The sequence below is a fragment of the Hypanus sabinus genome, chromosome 7 (genome assembly GCF_030144855.1).
Source record: "Hypanus sabinus isolate sHypSab1 chromosome 7, sHypSab1.hap1, whole genome shotgun sequence".
NCBI lineage: Eukaryota > Metazoa > Chordata > Chondrichthyes > Myliobatiformes > Dasyatidae > Hypanus > Hypanus sabinus.
This window is the reverse complement of record NC_082712.1, coordinates 116,870,346-116,896,629: the sequence shown is the minus strand read 5'-3', so window position 1 is coordinate 116,896,629 and position 26,284 is coordinate 116,870,346.

Genomic DNA, 26,284 nt, shown 5'->3' with positions numbered 1-26,284 from the left:
TGACAGGTCGCCATGCTGGCTTAGTGGCATTTATGGAAAAAGAAATTCTAAGTCTGTTTGCAATTTGTTGTGTAATTCATCATCAACATCTCGCAGCCAAAAACCTCAGCCAGCATCTTTTTTCAAGTATGACAAAATTAAAGCTCATCCATTAAATAGAAAAATATTTTGCCAGTGATGCCAAGATAACGATGAAGAGTTTGAACACTTGCTTCTCCACATTGAAGCATGTTGGCTGTCAAAAGGCTGCTGCCTAAAACATTTCTTTGATCTTTTTGACACTGTGCTTGAATTTTTGCTCAAAGTCGACAAGAGCTTGGGAAACAAGATTGAACTTTTACGTGGAGATGTGGCACACCTAGCCAATCTGCATGACAAAATGAACATTCTAAACATGAAACTGAAGGGTGAGAATTTCAATTTAATCCAAGCAAAAAGTGGAAAATTGGAAATATATAAGCAAACCACTGGGAGGAAAATGATCTCACAGTTTCCCTGCATGGTAAGTTTGGCACTCTCTTTCACTGATGGTGATTTGCAAGAGTACTACTTACACTTGCAGTCACTGAAGAAGGATTTTCAGAATCAATTCAATGATTTGAATGATCTGGAAATTCTGGACTGGGTAATTAACATGTTTCTTTGCAAGGTAGAAGAATGGGAAGAGAGCTTGCAAGAAGAAATGATCAAAATTCAGAATGATGAAGAAGCAAAAATACTTTTCAATAATGTTGACTTTTGTGGTATGTGGCTACACTATTATAGGAAGTTTCTTGGTCTTCAGAGATGAGCCGAACTGCTCTTCATTGCATTTCCATTCTCCTACCTTGTTGAAAGAGGCTTCTGTGCAGTGAACCTCATACTCACAAAAAACAGAAACCACTTGGACATTGTTACACGTGGGGACAAGGGTTTTGCGGTTACAATTTGAACCATATACTTCAACTCTTGCTAAAGGATCAAGCTGTGGTAAACCATGTATACCTGTCTGGACACGCCCTCTGCTGACTGCTCCTGTGGCTCCTCCCACAGACCCCTGGATAAAGGCGATTGTGTCACTGTTCCTCCCACAGTCATCCAGCATGGACGTGCTCCGTTTTGCTGCTAATAAAAGCCTTTCAGTATTTACTCAACTTCCAGTCTTTTGGAGTTATTGATAGTGCATCACAAGCTCGACATTGAACTGCTGTACAGCACACAGGTACTATGTAAGCTAGGTTTAAAGACAAATAAAGATTCAAAGCAGAATCACGTTTCTCATGTTAACATATGGTAGACATGTTTTTACACTGTGGGGGTTCCAGGAAGCATTTTGTGCCCAAGAGGGATGTTGGCAAGTATGAAGATGCTTTAGGGGGCATTGGGCTAAAAAAGGCTGGGAAACACAACTTTACAGCATTTACCGGTACACCACTTTCAAGGCATAGAATATAAGAGGTTTGAAGCTATGTTGCAACTTAGCAAAACATTGGCTATGCCACACTTGTAGAATTGTGCACAGTTCTGGTCACCACACTAGAGGAAGGTGAAATTTTGCTGGAGACAGTGAAGAGGAAATTTGCCAGGATGTTGCCTGGATTGAATACCTTCAGAGTAACACGCTCCAAATGCTGGAGGAATTTAATGGTTCAACGGTTCTATTTAACATCAGAGAATGTATACAGAATACAGCCTGGAATCCTTACTCTTCATAGACACTATGTAACAGAATGAATGACAGAAACTGTTAGAACCCCAAAGCCCCCTCCCCTCTCTCACACAGAAGCAGGAACAAAAGCATTAACCCTCCACTCTCCCCCCCACTTGCTCCAGCAAAAGCATCAGCCCCCACCACCCAGCACACAAGCAGTAGGAAAGCTCCCAGAGACCATGAGCTACAGTCCATCAAAAACTACTGTCCATCCCAACACAGGGGGAGGGGGAGAGAGGGGGGGAGAGAGGGGGGAGAGAGGGGGGGAGAGAGGGGGGGGAGAGGGGGGGAGAGAGGGGGGGGAGAGAGGGGGGGAGAGAGGGGGGAGAGAGAGGGGGGAGAGAGAGGGGGGAGAGAGAGGGGGAAGAGAGAGGGGGGAAGAGAGAGGGGGGAAGAGAGAGGGGGGAAGAGAGGGGGGAGAGAGGGGGGGAGAGAGGGGGGGAGGGGGGGAGAGAGGAGGGGAGAGAGGAGGGGAGAGGGGGGAGAGGGGGGAGAGGGGGGGAGAGAGAGGGGAGAGAGAGGGGAGAGAGGGGGGAGAGAGAGGAGAGAGAGGAGAGAGAGGGGGAGAGGGGAGGGAGAGGGGGGAGAGAGGGGGGAGAGGGGGGGAGAGGGGGGGAGAGGGGGGGAGAGAGGGGGAGAGAGGGGGAGAGAGAGGGGGAGAGAGAGGGGGAGAGAGGGGGAGAGGGGGGAGAGGGGGGGAGGGGGGAGGAGGGGGGAGGAGGGGGGAGGAGGGGGGGAGAGGGGGGAGAGGGGGGAGAGGGGGAGAGAGGGGGGGGAGAGGGGGGGAGAGGGGGGAGAGAGGGGGGAGAGAGGGGGGAGAGAGGGGGGAGAGAGGGGAGAGAGGGGAGAGAGAGGGGGAGAGGGGGGAGAGAGGGGAGAGAGGGGAGAGAGGGGGAGAGGAGAGAGAGGGAGAGGAGGGAGACCATCAGCTTGCTGTTTCAATGTTCCAATCTTGCCTCCTTGCTTGCCTGAGCCCCCCAACTTGAAGACCAACAGACTGTCACTCACCATCAAAAGACAGAGAGAGAGGGAGCTCTCTCAAGTGCAGGGGCCTCTGACAGGTGCGCACACCGCCCGCTGGCACAATTTTTCAATCTCCCACAAAGCTTCGGCCGGTGACGTCGGTGAGGTATCGAGTCGTCCACGGGGCTGCAACCTGAAGGTGTACTTCTTCCAAGCTACACCTGGATATCCTGAAACACCTGGCTGCTCGACGAGTTCCCAGAGCAAGGACCCACCAGCCATGAAGAACTGTAGTTTGAGCATGGCTGTAGATCATGGACTCCAATAGGACCCCAGCCTTGAAAAGGGAAAAAGAGAAATGAGGGGATTTAAGCTGTTTCGCAGACAAACTGGAAGAAGTTGCCCAGGTCTGCAAAAAACTCTGGTGTCATCTTTAACTCCTCCCATTCCATCTTAACAAGATATCTTTGGTTATGGGGAGAGATTAGATAGTCTGGGATTGTTTTCCCTTGAGCAAAGGAGGCTGAGGAGTGATCTTGTAGAAACAGGTAAGATTATGAGAGGCATATATAGAGTAGGTAGCCAAAAGCTTTCTCCCATGGTAGAGCTATCAAAAGCAAGAGGGCATACATTTAAGGAGAGAGTTTTAAAGGGGATTTGAACAGAAAGAACAGAGTGGTAAATGTATAATATTCATACCAGATTAGATACAACGTACATTTATTTATCAAAGTATGTATGCAGTATGCAACCCTGAAATCCGTCTGCCCAACAGCCACAAAACAAAGAACCATGGTACCAACCCATTCAAAGAGAAGTGTCAAAACCCCTTCCCCACACGGTCAGAAAAAAATCGTGCAACAGCAACAACAAAAAAAAAGAGTGAAAAAAAACACAAAATATAAAACTCAGAACTAAAAGGCATACTTCAGTACAGTTCAGTGTTCATCGTCTGCAGGCCATCTGGATTCAAAAATCGCTCAAAAGTAGCAACAGGAAAAGGAATGACCAGAACTGGTACGCATCATACATCTGAATTAGAGCCTAAAACTACAAACTGCACCATCCTCCGGCAACATCGAGGGACAGAGATTACTCCAACGCAAGGACCTTCCCTCGAGGGCAGCCAGCGAGAAAGAGAGAGAGGGAGACCACCACATGCAGACCACAGTGAAGAGGCATTTAGACAGATACATAAATAAGCAAAGCATAGGATTGGAAAGAAAGATCGTAACGCTGACAATGAGGTTGGTGCAGATGGGTGAAAAGGTTGGCATGGGTATGGAGTTTCTTTGCTGTACAACTCTGTTACTGTAGTACAACAATAGTCCTCAACCCTACATTCACCTTTTCACTCTTCACTCACATTTGCCCACCTTCTTTCCATATCAAAATACAGACAGAATCTCTAAAGCTAATTCTTCTTGATTTTTTTCCAGGACAAATCAAAACTGAGAGTACTTGCTTAACAGCCAGTTCAGCTGTTGCATGGACTTTAATGCCTTTCCTCAAGATACAACTTAACTCAAACTGTTGTGAGACAACAGGAGAACTGAGGATTTTATTTGAAGGGATCGTTATTATAATACTCCTCCTCATTTAGAACATTTAAAGGGAGGGTATGAACATTAAGTACAAAGACCTTGGGGCTACTACCGTATGGTAATTAATCTGGCAAGAGGTGAGACTCTTTATTCAAGTCAAATAATCAAGCTTTCCTTGAAGCATAGGTAAGCACTGTATGCACATTAAAAAGGAAAGGGCATATATTTACGTTGGCCTTTTCACTCTTTGGGCATTTCAAAACATTTTTTCAGCCAGTAAAATGTTTTAGAACTAGAGATATTTGTTGTAATGTAGCAAACATTACAGCAAATGGGGGGATGGGGATTACATGGGAGGCAGGGTTTAACGGTCAGCACAACATTGTGGGCCGAAGGGCCTGTACTGTGCTGTACTATTCTATGTTCAATGTTCTAAACCAGTGGAATATTTATTTCTTGGTAAGTGGGCAAGGCCAGAATTTATTGTCCATTCCTAACTGCTCTTGATAACATGATGGTGTGTCACCTTCCTAACTCATTGCAATGTACAATATAACAACGAAAAGTATGGAAGAGATATGACATATCAATGTATTATTCATGGTCACAGGAGGACACAACTTTGTATTAACTGTTACATTAAACCTCATCCCATACCGAAACATACCAGAGCAAATTTCTTTATAACTCTCCCCTTATAAATTTGGCATCTAATTCTAAGCCTCGTATTGTGGCTTTGAAAGTGTTAAAAAGTACTTTAGTAAAATTCTATGTCCTGTGTAAGTCAAATATTTAACCTATGGTAATTCCAGTATGGTAAATGGCAATTGGTCTTATTTATACTTGTATATATCAGTATTCAGACAAGTCCATATCTTTTTTCTCTGGGATGACAATAAGGTTAGACTCCAGCCATATTAATTTCCCTTAAAGCTACCATTTGTAGTTTACTTCTTAAATTCCAAGAAACTTTGATTTTACTGTGAATATAAACAGAAAGTTCACATTTGAAATAAGTAACAAAAAACTCTCCCGTCTCAGCTTAACCTTGTCAACAATTGCGTTCTCACCTCTTCTGTAAAGATAAGATACGTTTGCAGCTGTATCCTGCCCATGAAAACATTGCCTTATTTGTTGGTCGTTAAGAAGCAGCCTATATTCTCAGAACATCAGTTCTAAATGTAGCTAATTTAGCTTTCCCAACAGCCTTTGCCTTTAGTACACAACTTAGCACTTACAATATTTCACATGCTTACAAGTGCTGACTTGTACAGGAGCAATCTGCATTGACATTTCATTTTTCATTTTATCTAACTTATGTGCTGCTTTACCTGTTTTCCAGTCCTAAGTGAACTTAGATTATAAGTATTACTATTGCCAATATTGCTAGCTGTGTCATTAGTGATATACATGCACTATATATTTAATTCTGTGTTAGTGATATTTGGGAAATTTTCAGGATTCACGTATGTGAGGAACTGTTTAGTTCAATGTGCAACCAATGATTGTCTACTTCCATTCATCAATATCTTTCTTCATCCTTAATGTTAAGAACTGTATGGTAATGGTGTGGAGATGATCAACATGGCCTACAAGGAAGAAGCCCTGGCTAAAAAAACATCTCCTGATGAAAGGTTTCGACCCGAAATGTCGTCACTACCTCCTCCCATAGATGCTGTCTGGCCTGCTGAGTGCTGCCAGCATTTTGCGTTTTTATATCCTTACCCATAAAGACTTTGCAAAGTGTCACTTTAAGATACAGTAAAGATGTGGAAGAAAGTTTTGTGATCAGATTAAAGCAAAACTTCTTGGCTTCTCACACTGCACATTGTTATGTACCCCATAACTGGGTGTCTTACCAGCAAAGAGAAGTGTCCGTTGGAGTCTGGTACTATTTTTCAAAACAGTGTTTATTAGTAAAATATACAAATCAATATCAACAATGCAAATATACGGATAATACACGTTACCAATACTAAACCTAAAAATGTGGGTATAATAATAATCAATACTAAACAAGCTCTATCGTTGTCTAGGGGATAAGGAATTATCATGGGAAAGTACAAAGTTCAGTTCAGTTCATGCAGGCTGAGGTAATTGTTGGTTCTTTTGTTGTAACCGTTTTAATCGGTGGAGAGAGAGAGAGAGAGAGGGCGAGCAAACAGTGACAGCTACAGTCATTCAAACCTTCCTTTACTTTCTTGATCCATCGATGTGTTGTTGTGGCCATTCAGGTATGACCCCTCTGTCCTTCAGCTAGACCGTTCTTCTATAATGGACTCGTCACCCAGGCAAGGGTGGACACACACACAAGCCCCCACCGGCCTCACTATAAACACTGTGAGTTAAACTGACCGATCCTTCGTTCGGTCTCCGATGCCCCACACTTTCTCGAGGGTTCCAACACTTAAGCAGTGCTCACTAGTGTGTCTCTTGGTGTGTTTCAGGTGTGTCTCCCCAGACCTCACTTTTCTCCCCACTCAAGGGGTCTCAGGTGTCAATCAGTTTTGAATGGCTTAGTCCATCAAACCAGCCCACTCTGGCTGTCCACTGAGGAATTTTAATGAACAGAATGGTACCAAGTAAACAGCCCTCTCCAAAAGACATAACAGTAAATCAATGGCTCCTCTCTTCTCTCTTATCAGCAGCAGATGTTCCAACTTATTTTTCTCTAGATCTCTCTTTCTCTCTCACGAGCAGCGTGGTAATAGTAACAGTTTGTGATTCTCCCAGGGCAGGGGGAAACATGGGCAACTCTGTACCCTTCTGCCCATCAGAGTTGTTCATCCTTCGTAACACCCTCATTCTTCTAGGAATTTTCACCAAACGGGAAAATTAACTAGTCCAGCGTTTTACAGGATTACAGAGTTTAACAAAAAATACAGAAGTGTTCCTAACTATAAAGCAATACAGATATACATTCAACTTACCATCCAGACAACCAGCCAGCAATTACTCTGTCACTTCCCTTAATATGGTGTATCTTAATAAATTCCTGTAGCATCAGACTCCAATTTAATAACCACCTATTTTTATTCCTTTTCATCAGCAAAAAAAACTAAAGGGTTGTGATCTTAGCTTAAGTGTATATTACAAAATGTGAACCAATACATGTGTGATTATTCTGTAGTACATTACAAAAGTTTGTGCAAATACTAATCTCTATTTTACTTTTAAACTTAACAGTCAATCTTCCATGATGTTTTTATCTTTCACATGCTTTGTCAAAATCCCTCAAAACCAGATCCTGTGGCATTTGACAACCTTTGCCCCTTTTCCACTTAACTCTCACGTGGTTAGCTTGCTCACCAGTGTGGAATAGGCTTTCACACACTCCTTTCATAGGAGTTATCTTATCACCAATGTTTTCCAAACTTAGCCCATCTTCTGAACTTCCACACAATTCTTTATTTTTGAGCAAGTCATTAATTTTATCTTCAGGACCCTTCATTCTATTAGTTTTCAGTTTAACATCCGCAAGTTGTTTACCTTTAAATTTCAAAACAAACTGTAATTGATTCACAGGCACTTTGTTAACAAGCCATTGTTCCTTCAGCATGGTTACTGCTTCTAAAACCAATCGAGACTTTAAATTTTCCTTATTCAATTTAGGAACAACGCCTTTCCCTTCAATAATAGTCACATCACCAGCCTTCATCTCCTCATTAACTTTTAACATACCTTCTAACACAAACAACTGAGAATTTTCACTCTCCACTGGTACCAAGATTAACCCTTTCTTCACTAAACCAAGTCCAACTGACCCAAAAGAACTGCATTCCTTTTCAACTAAATCAGGTGCCTCAGACTTTTCCCCGAGTTTCAATATTAGGTTCAGTACCCTGTGCATCCATATCCTTCACATCCTGAACACACTCAAACGGGACATCTACCTCTTCTAGGCTTTCCATACCAGTCCCTTTTCCAAATTCTAAGTTCCCCTGATCCTCCCAGTTACTCTCTGGGCAACTCCCATCCGGAGTAAACTCAACCCTGCAGGTTAAAACAACTTCATCTGCTAACCCAGCAGACTCCTTCGAGGTAATGGCATTCTTTTCATCTAGAACTGCCCTTATATCATTATCAGGAGCACATTTAAATTATTCAACTTCAAACTGCCTTATCTGTTTCTCATCTTCACTCTGTGCCTCTGTACAGTCTCTCCTGACTAAGGGTAGGTCTACCTCCTCTCCTTTACTCTCCTTCACCTCCCTATTCTCCGCTTTACCATCCCCTAACCCCTCTTGGTACAGGGTCGGTAAAAACGTCTCAGCCAAATCAACACTGGACTCATTTAAACTGTCCTCTTTCTCAGCCGCCTTTCTCGACATGCTGTGAGTGATTGCGCATGCAGGATAGATCTTAGACTCTAGGGGCGGGTCCTCAGCACTCACAGGCTTGCTCGTTAATTTCACTGCTGCACACACGTCACCACCTGCTAAATCGTTACCAAGAAGGACGCCCACGCCGTCTCTCGGTAATTCTGACTGCACCCCTATTTTGACTGGTCCAGATACCAGCTCACAATTTATAATGATCCCATGCAAAGGCACAGCTTCTGTCCCTTTTCCTATGCCTCTTAAAGCTACCTCTCCCGTCTCGGGACCAAAATCTAGCACCTTACTGAGAATCAATGACTGCTCAGCTCCAGTATCTCTCCAGATTCTCACTGGAACTGGGGTCTCTCCTTCTTTCACAGACACCGTCCCTTCTGAAATAAATTTCTCACGCCCCTCTCGTACTCTATCTACCTTTGCCTTCCTCATTGATTTGCTGATCGACAATACACCCTGTAGGGACTGCCCTTTTCCCTTTTCCTGTCTCCTTCTTCAGAGCAAAGCACTTAGATGCGATATGACCAACCTTTCCACAATTATAACAGGTAAAGCTAGGAACCTTCCTGCCAGCCTGCTTTTCCTCCTCCTCACCTTTTCCACTAGCTCCCGGCCTACTCTCTACCTAAGTTGGTGGACTTTCTCTACCGTCCCTACTGCCTTTCTGATAACTCTTATTCAAGGAAAACCTTGACTTGAGGGTTAGGGCATATTCATCTGCGAATCTAGCAAATTCCGATATAGACTTATTCGGCTCCTCATTCAGATACATCCTGATATTATCCGAAACACAACCTTTAAATTCCTCAATCAGAATTAACTCTCTGAAACGATGGAAATCCTCCTCCACCTTTTCTGCAGCACACCAACGATCCAAGAGCACACCCCTTTCATAGGCAAACTCTGCATACGTCTGATTCCACAGTTTCTTTAAATGACTGAACTTTTGTCTATATGCCTCAGGTACCAACTCATAAGCTCGAAGGATAGCCTGCTTTACTTCCTCATAATTCTCAGACTCTCCCTTGGACAACGCCGCATATGCCCGTTGACCCTTCCTTTTTAATGCACTTTGTAACAACGCCACCCACTGATCTCTGGGCCACTTCTGATTCACTGCCACCTTTTCAAAATGCAAGAAGTAACTATCAACATCCGTCTCCTCGAACGGAGGTACTAACCTAAACTCCCTACTAACATTAAACATCTCCTCTCTGTCTGCTGCCCGGTCTCTTCCCTGCTGTACCTTTAACCTCTCTATTTCCAGCGCATGTTGCCTCTCTTTCTCCCTTTCCTTCCTCTGCCTTTCAGCTTCTTCCTTCTCCCTTTTAGCCGTCTCTTTCCTCCTTTCAGCATTCCTTTCTTCCTCCTCTGCTTCCAGCTGTTTTAACCTAAGTTCATGCTCCCTCTGATTCTCCTTCTCAAACAACTCAGCTCTTTCTTTCTTCCTTTTCGCCTCCAACTCCTTTAGCAGGATCTCATACTCCATTTTCCTCTTCTCCGTCTCCAACCTTATTTTTTCCAACTCTAACTGAGCCACCCCAACAACTGGTTTCTTTTCAGGAATAAGTTCCAGTACCCCCGGCGTAAACACATCCTTGGATATATAATACTGGGCTATGGCCCTCTGTATCTCCCACTTTTTCATTGACAACTTCACCTCTGTGAGATTTAAACCTTTCGCAACATTCACCAAGTCCGTCTTTTTGGCACTCTCTCGCGCCTTCAAAGTCGGGTTTTCTATAAATTCATCTACATCCATCTTAGCTGGTTTCCCGTCTGGTTACCCACACAACCAGAACAAATAATGGACATATAGCCCGATTCACTGGCCCCCCCCAATTTGGTATCAAATCTCAAGATGAGGCCCCAATTTGTTATGTACCCCGTAACTGGGTGTCTTAACAACAAAGACAGAAGTGTCTGTTGGAGTCTGGTACTATTTTTCAAATTAGTGTTTATTAGTAAAATATACAAATCAATATCAACAATGCAAATATACAGATAATACACGTTAGCAATACTAAACCTAAAAGTGTGGGTATAATAATAATCAATAATAAACAAGCTCTATCGTTGTCTAGGGGATAATGAATTATCATGGGAAAGTACAAAGTTCAATTCAGTTCATGTAGGCTGAGGTAGTTGTTGGTTCTTTTGTTGTAACCGTTGGAGGGAGAGAGAGAGAGAGAGAGAGAGAGAGAGAGAGAGAGGGCGAGCAAACAGTGACAGCTACAGTCAGTCAAACCTTCCTTTACTTTCTTGATCCGTCGATGTGTTGTTGTGGCCATTCAGGTATGACCCCTCTGTCCATTAGCTAGACCGTTCTTCTATGGTGGACTCGTCACCCAGGCAAGGGTGGACACACACACAAGCCCCCACTGGCCCTGCTATAAACACTGTGAGTTAAAATTGACTGATCCTTCGTTTGGTCTCCGATGCCCCACACTTTCTCGTGGGTTCCAACCTTTAAGCAGTGCTCACTAGTGTGTCTCTTGGTGTGTCTCAGGTGTGTCTCCCCAGACCTCACTTTTATCCCTACTCATGGGGTCTCAGGTGTCAATCAGTTTTGAATGGCTTAGTCCATCATGCCAGCCCACTCCGGCTGTCCACTGAGGAAGTTTAATGAACAGAATGGTACCAAGTAAACAGCCCTCTCCAAAAGACATAACAGTAAATCAATGGCTCCTCTCCTCTCTCTTATCAGCAGCAGATGTTCCAACTTATTTTTCTCTAGATCTCTCTTTCTCTCTCACGAGCAGCGTGGTAATAGTAACAGTTTGTGATTCTCCCAGGGCAGGGGGAAACATGGGCAACTCTGTACCCTTCTGCCCATCAGAGTTGTTCATCCTTCGTAACAACATCAGCCAGGTAACACCATCCCTACTGGTGGAGGTAGCAGTATAAGAGGTGATACTATTCAAGTCCTGGTAGAACTGTTGTACATCCTTTATTGATTCAAGTTTAGTTGCCACTTTGCCCAGGAGATGGTTTTTTAGAGATCATAACTGGACCTCTTGTAACTTTCCTCTTGAATAGAAGACAAGGTGGTTTTTTAGAGATCATAACTGGACCTCTTGTAACTTTCCTCTTGAATAGAAGACAAGGTGGATGACATGTGTCAATCATCAATGCTACATACACAGTATGGAGCTGGATGTGGAACTGAGAGTCATAGAGGGAAATACAGAGAATAGGATTGAGGACTATGATGAGAAGGCTGGTGAAAGAGATGGAGTGACATGAGAATATGGGTTTATGGATATGGTGGGACGAAGGTAATTGGAAAGTGATGGATGTGGATAAATCAAAAATCATTAGCTATCTTCTATTTGTTTTATTTAAATATTCCAAAGCCATTTTAAAAATGGTCAAGTAAATTGATCAAAATTTTGAATATGTTGGGACAATTTTTAATCAAAGAGCATATAGTTAACTGGGATTATTATGAACCATCTCAGGATAGTAATGGGTCCACGGTGTACAACGTTAGAGAATTTCCCAGCATCAGATGACCAGCAAGTTCAAAAATGCAAAGTACAGCCCCAAGCATTTAAATCTAGGAAGGTGACAAATTAAAAGACTTGCTGGCCAGTTCAGATGACAATTAATATTCAACTGCATTGCTATGTGTGAAGAGTCACATACATTCAGGCCAGATTGTCAAAGTTCAAACTAAATTTATAATTGAAGTACATATATGTCACCATACACAACCCTGAAATTTATTTTCTTGTGGGCTTACTCAATAAATCCATAATAGAATAATAATCATAATAGAATCAATGGAAGACCACACCAACAGGGTGTACAATCAATGTTTCCATTTAATATCACTGAATATATACCGTATACAACCTGAAATTCTTGTTCCTCGCAGACAATCAGTGTGCAAAAGTCAAAAGACTGTTTAAATACAAAAAGACAGAAATAATAATAATAAATAAATAAGCAATAAATATTGAGAACATGAGGTGAAGAGTCCTTCAAAATTAATCCATAGGTTTCTCAAGAGTATTCTCAAGAGGGAGGGTGAGCAGCCAGATGTTGTGGTCCATGTAGGGACCAATGACATGGATAGGAAGAAGGAGGAGGTCCTGCAAAGAGAATTTAGGGAGTTGGGAGCAAAGTTGAAGGACAGGACCTCCAGGGTTGCAATCTCAGGATTGCTACCCATGCCACGTGCTAGTGAGGCTAGAAATAGGAAGATAATGCAGCTAAATATGTGCCTAAGGAGTTGGTGCAGGAGGGAGGGCTTCATGTTTCTGGATAATTGGGCCTTGTTCCAGGGGAGGTGGGACCTGTTCCGACAGGACGGGTTGCACCTGAACTGGAGGGGGACTAACATCCTTGCGGGAAGGTTTGTTAGTGCTGCTCTGGGCGGGGGGGGGGGGGATTAAACTAGATTTGCAGGGGAAGGGGAACCAGAGTATTAGAGCAGATAGTGAGATGGAGGAGGGTAAAGGTCATGCGAGAGCTGCAAGTATAGCAAATGGAGTAAAGCCAGATCTAACATATAAAGAGACTTTGAGGAAAGAGAAACAGAATAAAGGGTGTAAAGGTAGTAAGGTAGAAGGGCTAATGTGTATGTACTTCAATGCAGGAAGCATCAGGAACAAAGGTGATGAACTGAGAGCTTGGATACATATATGGAATTATGATGTAGTGGCCATTACAGAGACTTGGCTGGCACCAGGGCAGGAATGGATTCTCAATATGCCTGGATTTCAGTGCTTTAAAAGGGATGGAGAGTGGGGGGAAAGGGGAGGAGGGGTGGCATTACTAGTCAGGGATACTATTTCCAGCTACAGAAAGAGTGGGTAATGTAGCAGGATCCTCTTATGAGTCAGTATGGGTAGATGTCAGGAACAGGAAGGGAGCGGTTACTCTATTGGGAGTATTCTGTAGCAGCAGAGATACTGAGGAGCAGATTGGGAGGCAGATTTTGGAAAGGTGCAAAAATAACAGGGTTGTTATCATGGGTGACTTTAACTTCCCTAATATTGATTGGCACCTCAAGTCAACTTTTTTCAAGTCAGGTCAACTTTTATTGTCATTTCGACCATAACTGCTGGTACAGTGCATAGTAAAAATGAGACAATGTTTTTCAGAACCATGGTGTTTCATGTACAAAAAACTAGAGTGAACTACGTAATAAACAAAAACACAGAGAAAGCTACACTAGACTACAGACCTACATTAGACTGCATAAAGAGCAAAAAAACAGTGCTGGCATCACAATAAATAATAAACAGGACAATAGGGCAAGGTGTCAGGCCAGGCTTCGGGTATTGAGGAGTCTGATAGCTTGGGGGAAGAAACTGTTACATAGTCTGGTCGTGGAAGCCCGAATGCTTTGGAGCCTTTTCCCAGATGGCAGGAGGGAGAAGAGATTGTATGAGGGGTGCATGGGGTCCTTCATAATGCTGTTCACTTTGCAGATGCAGCGTGTAGTGTAGATGTCAGTGATGGCAGGAAGAGAGACCCTGATGATCTTCTCAGCTGATCTCACTATCCGCTGTAGAGTCTTGCGATCCAAGATGGTGCAATTTCCGAACCAGGCAGTGATACAGCTGCTCAGGATGCTCTCAATGCAACCTCTGTAGAATGTGATGAGGATGGGGGGTGGGAGATGGACTTTCCTCAGCCTTCGCAGAAAGTAGAGATGCTGCTGATTAGTTCCAATGGTTTAGACGGGGCAGAGTTTGTTAAGTGTGTCCAGGACAGGTTCTCATCACAGTATATTAACAGGCCGACTAGGGGGAATGCCATACTAGATCTAGTATTAGGTAACGAACCGGGTCAGGTCTCAGATCTCTCAGTGGGTGAGCATCTGGGGGACAGTGACCACTGCTCCCTGGCCTTTAACATTTTCATGGAAAAGGATAGAATCAGAGAGGACAGGAAAAGTTTTAATTGGGGAAGGGCAAATTATGTGGCTATAAGGCTAGAACTTGTGGGTGTGAATTGGGATGATGCTTTTGCAGGGAAATGTACAATGGACATGTGGTCGATGTTTAGGGATCTCTTGCAGAAAGTTTGGAATAAATTTGTCCCGATGAGGAAGATAAAGAATGGTAGGGCGAAGGAACCATGGGTGACAGGTGAGGTGGAGAATCTAGTCAGATGAAAGAAGGCAGCATACGTGAGGTTTAGGAAGCATGGATCAGATGGGTCTATTGAGGAATATAGGGTAGCAAGAAAGGAGCTTAAGAAGGGACTGAGAAGAGCAAGAAGGGGGCATGAGAAGGCCTTGGCGAGTAGGGTAAAGGAAAACCCCAAGGTATTCTTCAATTATGTGAAGTACAAAAGTATGACAGGAGTGAAGGTAGGACCGATTAGAGATAAAAGTAGGAAGATGTGCCTGGAGGCTGTAGAAGTGAGCAAGATCCTCAATGAATACTTCTCTTCGGTATTCACCACTGAGAGGGAACTTGATGACGGTGAGGACAATATGAGTGAGGTTGATGTTCTGGAGCATGTTGATATTAAGAGAGAGGAGGTGTTGGAGTTGTTAAAATACATTAGGACGGATAAGTTCCCGGGGCCTGATGGAATATTCCCCAGGCTGCTCCACTAGGTGAGGGAAGAGATTGCTGAACCTCTGGCTAGGATCTTTATGTCCTCGTTGCCCATGGGAATGGTATCGGAGGATTGGAGGGAGGCGAATGTTGTCCCCTTGTTCATAAAGGTAGTAGGGATAGTCCAGGTAATTATAGACCAGTGAGCCTTATGTCTATGGTGGGAAAGCTGTTGGAAAAGATTCTTAGAAATAGAATCTATGGGCATTTAGAGAATCATGGTCTGATCAGGGACAGTCAGTATGGCTTTATGAAGGGCAGATTGTACCTAACAAGCCCGATAGAGTTCTTTGAGGAGGTGACCAGGCATATAGATGAGGGTAGTGCAGTGGATGTGATCTGCATGGATTTTAGTAAGGCATTTGACAAGGTTCCACATGGTAGGTTTATTCAGAAAGTCAGAAGGCATGGGATCTAGGGAAGTTTGGCCAGGTGGATTCAGAATTGGCTTGCCTGCAGAAAGCAGAGGGTGGTGGTGGAGGAAGTACATTTGGATTGGAGGGTTGTGACTAGTGGTGTCCCACAAGGATTGATTCTGAGACCTCTACTTTTTGTGATTTTTATTAGTGACCTGGATGTGGGGGTAGAAGGGTGGATTGGCAAGTTTGCAGACGACTCAAAAGTTGGCGGTGATGGGGATAGTGTTGAGGATTGGCAAAGATTGCAGAGAGACATTGATAGGTTGCAGAAGTGGGCTGAGAAATGGCAGATGGAGTTCAACCCAGAGAAGTGTGAGGTGGTACATTTTGGAAGGATGAACTCCAAGGCAGAGTACAAAGTAAATGGCAGGATTCCTGGGAGTGTGGAGGAGCAGAGGGATCTGGGGGTACATGTCCACAGATCCCTGAAAGTTGCCTCACAGGTAGATAGGGTAGTTAAGAAAGCTTAATAAGCTTAATTAGCTTTCATAAGTCGAGGGATAGAGTTTAAGAGTCATGGGGTAATGATGCAGCTCTATAAAACTCTGGTTAGGCCACAGTTGGAGTACTGTGTCTAGTTTTTGTTGCCTCACTATAAGAGGGATGTGGAAGCATTGGAAAGGGTACAGAGAAGATTTACCAGGATGCTGCCTGGTTTAGAGAGTATGGATTATGATCAGAGATTAAGGGAGCTAGGGCTTTACTCTTTGGAGAGAAGGAGGATGAGAGGAGACATGATAGAGGTGTACAAGATATTCAGAGGAATAGATAGAGTGGACAGCCAGCACCTCTTCCCCAGGGCACCACTGCTCAGAACAAGAGGACATGGCTTTAAGGTAAGGGGAGGGAAGTTCAAGGGGAATATTAGAGGAAGGTTTTTTACTCAGAGAGTGGTCGGTGTGTGGAATGCACTGCCTGAGTCAGCGGTGGAAGCAGATACACTAGTTAAATTTAAGAGACTACTGGTCAGGTATATGAATGAATTTAAGGTGAGGGGTTATATGGGAGGCAGGGTATAAAGGTCGGCACAATATGGTGGGCTGAAGGGCCTGTACTGTGCTGTATTGTTCTATGTTCAAGTGATGGGTCAAGTGAAGTTGAGTGAAGTTATCCCCTTTGGTCAAGAGCTTGATGGCTGAGGGGTAATAATTGTTCCTGAACCTGGTGGTGTGAATCCTGAGGCTCCCGCACCTTTTTCTTTCTTCGTTTGGTGGAACCATTAAGAAGGCGACTTGTGCAAGCAGTTTCAATGCAAGTATTCCCTTTGTTGATTGCTGCAACTGAAATCCACAGCTATAGCCACGGACAATACAGTAAGCAACCTTGTTTTAAGGCATTTAAAAAATCTGTTGCTACTCAAAAAGTCGATGAATCTCAGACGGTAGTTTCCGGTTGCAAATGCAGTTCCCCTTTAAGACAGCGGAAGGGAGGATGTCACGCTGGATTGAATGCTCCGTCAAGAAGTAGAGAGTTCCGACTTCCACTGCTGTCTATTTGGCTGGCAAATCTACAGTGTCTGGAAAATAAAATCAAAGACCTCAGAGCAAGATTGCTGTACTGGAGAGACATCATGGACAGTTGTGTTTTCATGTTTCACAGAGTCGTGCTATCCCCTGCCATTCTGGACGCAGCAAAACAGGTCACCGGCTTCACAATTCACTGCCAAGAAAGAATGCTTTATGACTAGGCCTTCACGGTGCATAAATTGGCAGTTCTGTCCCAGTCTTGCTCACCTGGCCTGGAACATGCAGCCATCGTGTGTCGTCCATTTTATCTGCCACAGGAGGTTTCAGCCATCATCTTGGTAGTGGTGTACATCCCACCTCAGGCTCTAGACAAACTGAGTGACATAATCAACAGGCATGAAACAGTGCACCCTGATGCCTTTCCCATTATTTTGGGGGATTTTAACCAGGCCAGCTAGAAAAAGTCCCTAAATAATCAACACACTTGTGATACATATCACTTGTGGAACCAACATATCTCTTGTGGAACCAGAGGAAGAGACATTTGTTCACTGTTATGCTACCATGAAGAATGCCTACTGTGCCAACCCCACTCCCACACTTTGGAAAATCTGATCACCTCCCTGAGTATAGGCAGAGACTGAAGACTGCAGCACCAGTAGAGAAGACCAAGGAGGTGCAGACAAGGGAAGCAGAGGAGCATTTACAGGACTGCTTTCAGTTGGCAGACTGCACAGTATACAGGAGTTCACCTGTGAGTCTGAATGAGTATTCCACAGTTGTCCCCGACTTCATCAAAACCTGTGTGGGTGAGTGTGTGGCTATGAGAACATATCACACATACCCAAATCAAAAGCTGTGGATGAACCAGGAGACTCTTAATCTGCTGAGGGCTAGATCTGTGGTATTCAAGTCTGACGATAAGAAGGACGGATATGACTTACCAAGGACTATCTCAAGAGCAAGAGAACAATTCCGATTGAGGTTAGTGGGAATCGGATGCATGTTAACCCTGGCAGTGTTTACAAGCCATTACTTCCTACAAAGCGAAACCCAACATCATGAATGACATTGAGGCTTCACTCCCAGATGAGCTCAATGCCTTTAATGCACGCTTTGAAAGGGAGAAAAAAATACAGCTGTGAGGATCACTGAAGCAATTGGTGATCTTGTGATCTCTGACCTGGAGGGCGACATCAGAATTTCTTTCAAGAGGGTGAACCTTCGTAACACCACAGGCCCTGATGGTGTACCTGGTAGGGCTTTAGAAACATGCATCAACCGACTGTTCAAAGACATTTTTGTTACGAACTCCATAACTGGGTCACTTACCAGCAAAGATAGAGAGGTCCGTTGAAGTCTGATGGTACTATTTTTAACAGCATTTATGAGTAAAAATACACAAAAATAATATCAATGTAAATATACAGATAATATACGTCATCAATACTAAATCTAAAAGTGCGGGTATAATAATAATCAATAAGAAATAAGCTCTATTGTTGTCTAGGGGATAATGTATTGTCCAATGGAAATATAAAGTTCACTCAGGTCATGCAGGCTGCAGCCTTTGGGGACCGCTGGGTTTGCAATGGTTGGAGAGAGAGAGTTTTGGGAGAAAAACTTGCCGGCTTTCCTTTTATGATTTCGATCCGTCGGAGTCTCGTTGGTGTGGCCGTTCACTCGTGGCCTCTCCTTTAGCTAAGCCGTTCTTCCATGGTGAGCCCGCCAATCCCAGGCAAGGGAAGGACGCACACGAGCCCCCCACCGGCTGTCGCTATTATACGCTGTCATGGGATTTTTAGCGTTTTTCCTGGTGTGTCTAAAGGGGTTGTTCCCCAGACCCTCTTTTATCCTTACTCACGGGGTCTCAGATGTCAATCAGGTTGGGATGATGCAATCCCTCAACCAGCCCACTCTGGTCGTCCCCTGAGAGGCTTCGATGAATAGTACAGTACTCAATACACAATTCCGTTTCCACTAGACAATAGCCGTAATCAGTGGTTTTGTTTCGCTGAGGCCAGGACACATTCCAAACCTTGTGGATTCTCTCTCATTTCCTGGGTCCCAGACCCGAATTAATAGCAATCTTGCGATTCTCAAAAAGGAGGGGGCGACTTTGCACCCTTTGGCCCCTCAGAGTTGCGACACATTCGTAACATTTTCAATCTTTCATTGCTACAGTTGGAAGTGCCCACCTGCTACAAAAAGGCGACAATCATACCAGTGCCCAGGAAGAGCAGGGTGAGCTCTCTTAATGACTATCATCCAGCAGCACTCACATCTACGGTGATGAAATGCTTTGAGAGATCAGTTATGGCTAGAAACAACTCCTGCCTAAGCAAGCACCCACACCCACTGCAAGTTGCATATCGCCACAATAAGTCTACAGCAGATGCAATCTCATTGGTTCTTCACTCAGCCTTGGATCACCTGGACAATACTAGTACCTACGTCAGGCTGCTGTTTATTGATGACAGCTCAGCATTTAAAAAAAGTTTTCTTACAGTTCTAAGCCTGGGCCTCTGTACCTCCCTCTGCAAATGGATCTTTGACTTCCTCACCAGAAGACCACAGTCTGTGATAGGTCGGAAATGACATCTCCTCTACACTGACATATCAACACAGGTGCACCTCAGGGATCTGTGCTTAGCCCTCTGTCCTGCTCTCTCCACTGTGTTTCTAGGCACAGCTCAAATGCCATCTGTAAATTTGCTGATGTTGTTGGCAGAATTTCAAATTGTGACAAGAAGGTGTACAGGAGTGAGGCAGATCAGCTTGTTGGGTGGTGTTGCACCAAAAACTTTGCACTCAACATCAGTAAGACCAAAGAATTGATTGTGGGCTTCAGAAAGGGTAAGTGAAGGAAATACATACTCCTCCTTATTGAGGGATCAGGAGTTAACAAGGCAAGCATGTCTTCTACCCTCTCCAGTCAGATTCCCCCTTCTCTAGCCCTTTATCTCTTTCACCAATCAAGTTGCCAGTTCTTTACTTTACCCTTTCCCCTCTCCTGGTTTCAACTTTCACCCACCACCTTGTACTTCTTCCTCCTCGCCTTCCACCTTCTTACTCTGACTGCTCATCTTTTTTCCTGTTCCTGAAGAAGGGTCTTGGCCTCTAAAGTTGACTGTTTACTCTCTTCCACAGATACTGCCTGGCCTGATGAGTTCCTCCATAATTTTGTGCGAGCAATATCAAGTTCCTGGTGTCACCATCTCTAAGGATCTATCCTGGGCCCAACATATTGATGCCATTACAAAGAATGCACAACAGCGATTATATTTCATTAGGAGTTTGAGGAGATTTGGTTTGTCACTAAAAGCACTTGCAAATTTCTACAGGCATACCATGGAGAGCATTCTGATGAGCTGCAACGCCATCTAGTTGGGAGGGGGGGGTGAGTGTCCACTGCACAGAATCAAAATAAGCTGCAGAAAGGTTTTTAACTCAGTCAGCTCTATATTGGGCACTAGCCTCCCCCCTCCCCACCCCAGCATCTAGGACACTTTCAAGAAGTAATGCCTCAAAAAGCTGACCTCCATCACCCAGGACTCACCCTCTTCTCATTGCTACCATTAAGGAAGCGTACAGGAGCTGGAAGGCACACACTCAATGATTCAGGAATAGCTTTCTCCCCCTGTCATTAGAACTCTGATTGCACTTTGAACTCATGAACACCACCTCACTATGTTTTTCTCCTCTTGCACTACTTGTTTAACTTATTAAGATACATAATTTACAGTTTTTATCATTATGCATTGCAATGAGCTGTTGCCACATAACAACAAATGTCACAGCATATTCCAGTGATGTGAAACCTGATTCTGATTCTTTTTGAAGGCAGCAATATGAAGAGAGCGTGACCTGGGTGGTGAGGATTCCTGATAAAGAATGCTGCTTTCCTGCGACAGCATTTCGTGTAGGCATGCTCAACGGTGGGGAGGGCTTTAACCATGATGGACTAAACCATATCCACTACTTTTTGTAGGATTTTCAGTTCAAGACATTGGTGTTCATGTAAGAGTGACGGAAGCACTTTAATAAAGTAGTCAGCAAATTTTCTGGGATTTTAATCTAATTTCACTACAATAATTCATACTCTCTATTTGTTTGCAGTTAACTTCCTTAAAATCTTTTACATTAAAAATTGGCGCAGTAAAAACCCATTCACTTTAAACAGTCTATTCCAATGTTAACAGTCATTTGAGCCTTCTTCTGTATTTTATAAAACAATTGCATTATTCTTTATCAAGAATGTGTAAATCTAATTTACCCCAAATGCAGTAGTACTGTTCACTTTAACTACTTTCTGTTTGTAAAGCACTTAATATTCTCATAGCTCTTTGAATAAAAACTTCTCATGAATTCTGTCTGATTTCTTGGTGACTACATTAGCTTTGAGTTTTGTTCTTCATCACACATGAGAATGGATTTCTGTCTCAATGCAACTGAAGTAATTTACTGTGTTGAAGACTTCTAATACACTCTCCATCAGCATGTTTTGATAAGTGACCTCCATGCATTCATTACCAAAACATAATATTTTGCACTATCTGCATTGAAAATCATTTACTAATTACATGTTCAGTATGTAATTTTACTGATGCTTCTTGTAACTTGTACACCTTGTCAGAATTATCTATTCCTAACCTCAGCAATCAGCAACCCACATCCCTATTTTGGGTTATGTGCAAATTTTTTATGATGTGCATTTTTTATTCCATTTCCTTTAGGGGGCTTGGTTCCACCTGAATTATTTTAATTTTGTGTCTATTGAATTATCTATTTTGCTTTACAATCATTGATAATTCCCAGTTTTTTTAAAATTTTCTTTATTGAAACTGGGTTATAACATTTCTAATTTAATTCTTCCGATGTTATATCTGTTTGAATTATCTCCTTGATACGTAAATATGTAGATAAAGTATTTATTTAACCCTTCTACCATTTTCATGTTGTTTCTTATAACTGAGCACCTTTTCAAGATTCTATTTCCATCCTAGAGTATTAAATTTCATTTCATAATTATTCAAAGCTCCTATTTTTAGCTTCCTTTATTGAAGTCTCTTTTGATATCATCGTAATTTCCCTTGCAAGACCATTTATTTATATGATAATGTTATCTATTTTATCCATCGATTATTTGTGAAAATAAAACTTGTTTAACAGAGAGTATTTTGCATGATCTTCACTGTGGAAGACACTAGCAGTAACGCCAGATGTTGAAAGGGTGTAAGGAAAGAGAAGTGAGTGCAGTTACTATTACAAGGCAAAAAGTGCTCAAAAAGCTGAAAATCCTAAGGGTACATAAGCCACCTGGGCTAGATGGACTGCAACCTAGGGTTCTGAAAGAGGTAGCTTTAGAGATTGTGGAGGCATTAGCAATGATCTTCCAAAAATCATCAGACTCTGGCATGGTGCCAGAGGACTGGAAAATTGCAAATGTCACTCCTCTCTTTAAGAAAGGAGGAAGGCAGCAGAAAGGAAGTTATAGACCAGTTAGCCTGACCTCAGTGGTTGGGAAGATGTTGGAGTCAATTGTTAAGGATGAGGTTATGGAGTACTTAGTGACACAGGATAAGATAGGACAAAATCAGCATGGTTCCCTTAAGGGAACATCTTGCTTGACAAACATGTTGAAATTCTTTGAGAAGATTACAAGAATGATAGATAGAGGCGAAGCAGTGGATATTGTATATTTGGACTTTCAGAAGGCCTTTGACGAGGTGCCACACATGAGGCTGCTTACCAAGTTAAGAGTCCATGGTGTTACAGGAAAGTTACAAACATGGTTAGAGCATTGACTGATTGCTAGGAGGCAGCGAGTGGGAATAAAATGATCTGATGCACGATCAATAACTCTCGGAGACGTGAGGCAAGATATAGGCTTTTATTGGCTAGAAGAAAGCTCAAGCAGCAAGTGACCACCACACAACATCCTGGAGACTGAGGAAGGGTCTGTGGCTCCAATCGCCTTTATACAGGGGTCTGTGGGAGGAGCCACAGGAGCAGTCAGCAGGGGGCATGTCCAGACAGGTATATGTAGTTCACCACAGGATCCTTGTCTGACTGGCTTCCAGTGATCAGTAGTGTTCCACAGGGGTCAGTGTCGGGACTACTTGATTTTAAGCTGTATATCAATGATTTAGATGACAGTATTGATGGCTTTGTTGCCAGGTTTGAGGATGATATGAAGATTGGTGGAGGGGCAGGTAGTGTTGAGGAAACAGGTAAGCTGCAGAAAGACTTAGATAGATTATGAGAATGGGCAAGAGAGTGGTAAATGAAATGCTATGTTGGATAATGCATTGTCATACACTTTGGTAGTAGAAATAATGGGCAGACTATTTTCTAAATGGGGAGAAGATCCAAAAATCTGAGATGCAAGGGGACTTGGGATTCCTTGTGCAGAACACCCTAAAGGTTAACTTGCAGGTAGAGCCAGTAGTGAGGAAGGCAAATGCCATGTTAGCATTCATTTCAAGAGGTCTCAATTACAAGAGCGAGGATGTGTAGCTGAGGCTTTAAAAGGCACTGGTGAGGCCTCACGTTGAGTATTGTGAACAGTTTGGGGCTCCTCATCTAAGAAAAGATGTGCTGGAATTGGAGAAGGGTCAGAGGAGGTTCACAAGGATGATTCCAGGAATGAAAGGGTTATCATACAAGGAATGTTTGATGGCTCTGAGTCTGTACTCGCTGAAGCTTAGAGGGGGGCATCTCATTGAAACCTTTCGAATGTTGAAAGGCCTAGAAAGAGTAGATGTGAAAAGGATGTTTCCCATGGTGGGGGAGTCTAGCTCAAGAGAGCAAAGCCTCAGGATAGAGGTGTAACCATTTAAAACAGAGGTGTGAAGAATTTTCTTTTGCCAGAGGTTGGTGAATTTGTGGAGTTTGTGGCAGCTGTGGAGGCCAGGTCATTAGCTGTATTTAAGGCAGAAATCGATAGGTTCTTGATTGGACACGGCCTCAAAGGTTATGGGGAGAAGGCTGGGTGGTGGGATTGAGGAGGGGAAAAAAGGATCAGCCACGACTGAAAGGTAGGAAAGACGATGGGCCAAAAGGCATAATTCTGTTCCTATATCTTATGGTCTTATGGACTTTGTTAATTAAATTCTCATGTAGCCTGCCTCCAAGATCAGATTTAATTATATTCACAGCCTTTAATCAGCCTAGCTATGTTCCTTGTCATTTCAACGTATCAGCAGCTCCTGTAATTTTGCATGTTAGCTATTTATTTCCATTTCAATTCAAAAATTTGAAAATGAACATGTGATTTGCATCTTTAAAGATTTGGAGCTATGTTTCAATGACAGAGGGAGTGAGAGAGAGCGAGTATTTGTTGGCTTCAATGAGGTGATTGGTTTTAGTGGGTGGGAGAGAAGTCTGGACTGATTATGGCATGGGCTGTGGTTGGGAATGGGAGGCGTCTGGGCTGATGATAATTTGTGCTGTGGTTGAGCATGGGAGGAGCATGCACTGACAGGGCTGACTCTGCTGTCAGGAGAACTGAGCGAAGAGTCTAAACCATCTGGGGCTTCAGATATGGTCAGTGAGGGATGGGGTGCTGTGCCCTTGTGCCTTGGGTTGGACTGGAGAGGAAAGAGACTGGAATTGAGGCTGAGGCTGCAGTGGAGGGAGAGGAGGCTGAGGATGGGTAGAGTTACGTTGTGTATTAATTATTACAGTACTATTTGAGTAATATTGTAAATATATTGTATGGTTAATTATTCTTTGTTTGGTTAAATAATGCAATACAGGTTATATGTAGAAGTACATGAATGGCATACGTCAATATGTCACCACATCATGGGTGTATGCCTCACTAAAGTAAAAACATGGTAGACACATTTATCCCTGGTTCTGTGTTTTCCCTTCAATTAGTTTTATGTTTTGGAATTACAAAGCATAACAATGGTGATGAGAAAATTTTTAACGAACCCAAGATGACTGTTGAAGTGCACCAAGACATTAAAGTTTTTTAAAAGCGCAGCAAGGTGTTTCAGTTAAAAAATAGCATGTTTCTCTTGGGAAAAGGGAGACAGAGACAATCACATTTAAAAAGATAGAAGAAAATTCATGGGTTTATAAATAATGAGTACCCGGGGATAATAACCATAAATTGAAAAGCAGAAATGGCGGGCTACATCAGAAAGATAACTGGGAAATGAGGAATGAGTGTTAGCTTTGCTGTGTTCAATTGGTGGAAGAGCATACAGTCTGCTTAGAAGTTTGACTGATCCAACTAAATTAGCTGAAATGAGTTTTGTTGATATTGTGAAAGTAATTCAGGATCGTTCCATAAGAAGGATCAAAAGGAATAGGAGTTTATTTCAGCTTAAATGGGTGAATTGAAGAAATTGTCCAAGCATTGCCAGTTCAGTGATAGGCTTAATGATGCACTAAGAGATTAGTCTATAAGATACAGGAGCAGAATTAGGATCATTTGGCTCATCAAGTCTGGTCTGCCATTTCATCATGGCTGATGCAAATTTCCTCTCCTGCCTTCTCCCCATATCCTGACCAATCAAGAATCTATCAACCTCTGCCTTAAATATACACAAAGACTTGGTCTCTATAGCTGTCTGCGGCCACAGGTTCACCACTCTCTGCCTAAAGAAATTTCTCCTTATCTCCATTCTAAAAGGATCCTTTCTATTCTGAGCCTGTGTCCTCTGGTCTTAGATTCTCCCACCGTAGAAAACATCCTCTCCATACTAACTCTATAAAGGCCTTTCAACATTTCTTAGGTTTCAATAAGGTCACCCCTCATTCTTCTGAATTCTAGTGAATACAGGCTGAGAGCCATCAAATACTCTTCATATGACAAGCCATTCAATCCTGGAATCATTTTCATGAATCTTCTTTGAATCTTCTCCAGCACATCCCTTCTAAGATAAGGGGCCCAAACCTGCTCCAAGTGAGGCCTTGGCAGTGTTTGATAAAGTTTCAGCATTACATCCTTGTTTTTATAATCTAGTCCTCTTGAAATAAATGCTAACATTGTATTTGCCTTCCTCACCATAGACTCAACCTGCAAAGAATTCCAGCAGATTTGTCAGGCAAGATTTTCCCTTGAGGAAACCATGCTGACTAGGGCCTATGTTATCATGTGCCTCCAAGTACCCTGAGCCCTCATCCTTAGTAATTGACTCGAACATCTTCCCAACCACTGAGGTCAGACTAACTGGCCTATAGTTTCCTTTCTTCTGCTTCTCTCCCTTTTTTTTGTAATTTTTTTTATTGAAGTTTATCAAACAAACATTTCCATAAGATGTATTTCAGAC